Genomic DNA, 3,592 nt, shown 5'->3' with positions numbered 1-3,592 from the left:
AAATGATCTTGCCAATTTCTATCTTAGCTGTGTAGTGTGGGCTACACATATGTTCCCGATTGTGCATGGCTGCTGACAGTTACGTCTTGCCCCTATGTGTGTAACAGGCCACCTGTCCACTGACTTTAACCCTTTTGTCTTTCATCATGGTAGGTCAAGCTGCACCTTCGCAAGGACCTGTGGAGGAGCATAGCACGGGAAGTACGGGCATTGGGGGTGTGCAACAGACGACATACACACTGCCACAAACGCTGGGACGACATTTCCAGGCTGAGCAAGAATGTAGCTGAAGTAACACTGGGCCTGATTCCAAGGACGCCCCGTCTGGCCCGACGCTCCATGACCCCTCTCATGCACCGTATCATTGCAGTGACGCATCCTGAACTGGCCGAACGTCTGAGTGCCGATCAACAGCAAACTAGCGGTGAGCATACTGTCTGTGTAGGAAACTTGTGAGTGCTATGCATGTATTGGTGCTCAGACACACTATTGAGTTCCGTGTTGCGTACGTATGCCTGTGCTGCCATTTTGGTCCCATTGGGTGGTACTCATTTGACAGCCAGGTCCGCCATGTTGACACGCCACTTGCTTAGTACTTGAGTGTTAATGCACATCCCCTAGTGGTCCATGGCCCCATGGCAGGAAATGTGAGGATGACTGGTAGGGGTGGGCCATGTGCAGGATGTGGGCTCCTAAACCTTTGTCTGCTATGTAATTTGGCTATCCTGTTCCTTCTGTACGTCAGTCTGCCCATGACTCACACATCTTTTCTGTGCATTTCAGCTTTGACAGAGGACACTCTGCCACAGACGGTGGAGAGTAGCCGAGGAAATGAGTCCGGCTCAGACTTCGCACACACGCAGACTGACACGGAGGAGGAGGCCAGCGCCGGAGAGGGGGACAGGACCGTCCCTGAGGACTCGCATGTGGAGACACCATCGTCCTCCTCGTCGGACACTCTTGGTGAGCCTGCACTGTTGTCACAGACTGGGAGTGGGCACTCATCACCTTCTGTCGGAAGACAGCACACAGGGCCCACACTTCCACCAACTGCACCATGTACTGTTCGTGGCCGGAGGAGTAGGGGGAGCAGAGTGGCGTTCGGTGCAGGCACCGCTGCCCCTGCCACGGTGAGCCAAAATGCACTGTGTGCTGAGGCAGTTGATCTGCTGCGACAGCTGTGTGTGGGGCAGACCAATATGACGAATGCTTTCCAGGACCATGATAGGAAGTTGGGGCAGGTGGTGGCATTCATGGAAGGGATGCATGGCGATCTTTCAGGTCTACACAGGACAGTGCAGTCATTGGCAAGCAGTGTGTCGTCTGCAATAGTTCAGTCGAATGAACAGGGTGCTACTTCTGTTTCCCCATCTACACCGCTGGATACCTCAGGGGGTAGTGATTATTGTGAGCAAGACTCAAATAAAGGTTATTGCACTAGAAGCAGCGTCAGACAGCACGTCAGGGCACGCAGGGCACAGACCACATCCCCTAGATCACCTACATCTGTTCACGTAGACGACGTCAGATGCACTGGAGTACACACACAGGATCCACAAGTGTTGTTGGAGGACATGCCTTCAGGAGCTACACAAAAATGTATGTGTGTGGGTACTGCACACTGTTCTCAAATTTGAGGGCGTTTAATCAAGATTGTGTGCTACCTTTGATTGATGCCTGCCACACCATATAAATCTTGTATTAAGCCTGACACCAGAAAGGCTGCCAGGACTCTAAGGTGCACAACATAAAACTGAGCAAGTTCTTAATTCGTTTAACTTTTTTGTTTATATTTCAACCATTAATTCATCATGTTAAACACATTTCATAAACATGTTTTCTTTTCATCAATCACAATTTATACTTTGCAAATCATTGAGAGTCATCAACTCAACATAAAGATAACACAAAATAATGTTACTTAATCTGAACACATAAGAACCCAATGCATTTCGGGACCTTTCGTGGCCCCTTCGTCAGGGGTCTGTTGAAAAAAGAAAAAATTAGTGTATAGAAAACTATTACTTTGATGTTTATAAGTTTCTCAGTTATTGCTCGCCATATCTAATTACTTAATAATTATTTCTGTATCTCAATACTTGAGATTTGAGCCTTTTAAATTTCAATGTAATTATATTCTTCTCTGTTTTTATTTTGTTGCCTGTACAAAACGATATAACCATTAGCTGTATTTTAGATAATTATTTTGAATTCATTATTCATTTGAATTGTATCTGAGCCTACCTACCGTGACTGGCAGGTTGCTTGGAACAATAAAACGGTATTCCTATGTACAAAAGGGATGAAATTGAGCGAGATGCTTATAAATATCTAATACCTAAACTTTGCTTCTGCATATTTATCAAGTCTTAAAAAAAGAACGGATATAATAATTACCTGCGAGCCGATGCGTGATGCGTTGGTCTCGCTTCTATGGCCAATTTAATTAAGTTTATACTGAAAAGGAAAAAATAAGGTTGCAGTCTAATTTCCTTGGATAACAGGAAAATAGTCTATTTAACGTATACATGTGACAAACTCATGTTGTACCTGTTTCGTATAACGTTTCCGAATCCTTTTTGTTATTTGGGCTGGCAGCCCTCACCAACCTGTTAAAAGGTTAAGAGTCTTATTTTAATGCCATGGTCGTTTTGCTAATCAACAAGTATTCTCACAAAAGGGTTTAAGTTTACCTGCGGTCCTATGCTGTGGCGCTTCGGTCCCGCAGTGTTAGTCTTTTAGATGTTTTAGCTGTGGGAAGACCACAGAATTAGTTTACCCAATTTTCATTTAAAATCCCTTTCGCTTTAAGCGTTTTCGGAAAAACGCATTGCGCGGCTTACCTAGAATACAAGTTTTGTTGGCCTTCTGAGGTTCCACTCTGGCGTATTCGCAGCCGCCATTGAAGTTTCAGTCCTTCTCCTAGTTTTGGTTTTTAGGTTTTCCCTAACACTAAAGACGGACTTTAGTAGTTCAGCGCTAGTTAGTTATGAGCGGATAGGGGCAGCCATTTTAGAGTGTTCTTTAAAAACGATCGAACCTAATCTATGTTTTCATGCTTGTGCAGTATTGAGTATGACTTGAGACTATTATTTAATTTGTATTCAAGAGAGAATAATTGTTTGCGACTTTTAGCTAAACTGATGTTAATTTCCTCGAAATAAAACAAAAGGAAAATGATAATACGAAAACATAACATATGCCTCTAAGCATAAAACTCATTTCAGAACATATATAACATCTAATAGATATTTACATTCCCTTTGTATTCTATGTCAATGCCTGCCTATTTACAATCTTCTGCTTAGTGTATTTGTGTATGTGGAGTAATGTGAATTATTCATAGTTTGTGCCTCTTTGAATTTATTTATAGATTTTTAACTGGATCGCGTGTCTGAATTCACGGGGGTGTCAGGACCGTCCATCAGTGTTGGTTGTTTAAAGAAAACATACCATCTCAATTTTATCGTTGAGCCCAAATGGGACCAAAGTCTGCAATTTGCGTATCCAGAAGGCTTCTCTTTGGAGAAGAATCTTTGCATTATCGAATCCCAATCTTTGTGGAACCTGCTCAACTATTTGGAATCTTAGT

At 43.5% G+C, this 3,592-nt stretch overlaps 1 long non-coding RNA gene across 1 annotated transcript; it reads right to left on the bottom strand.

Moving 5' to 3' along the window:
- Window positions 1–1,769: 1,769 nt before the first annotated feature.
- On the bottom strand, window positions 1,770–2,278 carry LOC147683427 (uncharacterized). Its single transcript, XR_015301043.1, has 2 exons — window positions 2,249–2,278; window positions 1,770–1,984 (listed from the first exon to the last, which is right to left on the bottom strand). It is a non-coding gene; the product is annotated as an uncharacterized LOC147683427 (long non-coding RNA).
- Between the last annotated feature and the right edge of the window lie 1,314 nt (window positions 2,279–3,592).

The sequence above is a fragment of the Lissotriton vulgaris genome, chromosome 11 (genome assembly GCF_964263255.1).
Source record: "Lissotriton vulgaris chromosome 11, aLisVul1.2, whole genome shotgun sequence".
Taxonomy (NCBI): Eukaryota; Metazoa; Chordata; class Amphibia; order Caudata; family Salamandridae; genus Lissotriton; species Lissotriton vulgaris.
Note: the sequence above shows the minus strand (reverse complement) of the source record. Positions and strands in the feature narration are given on the sequence as shown.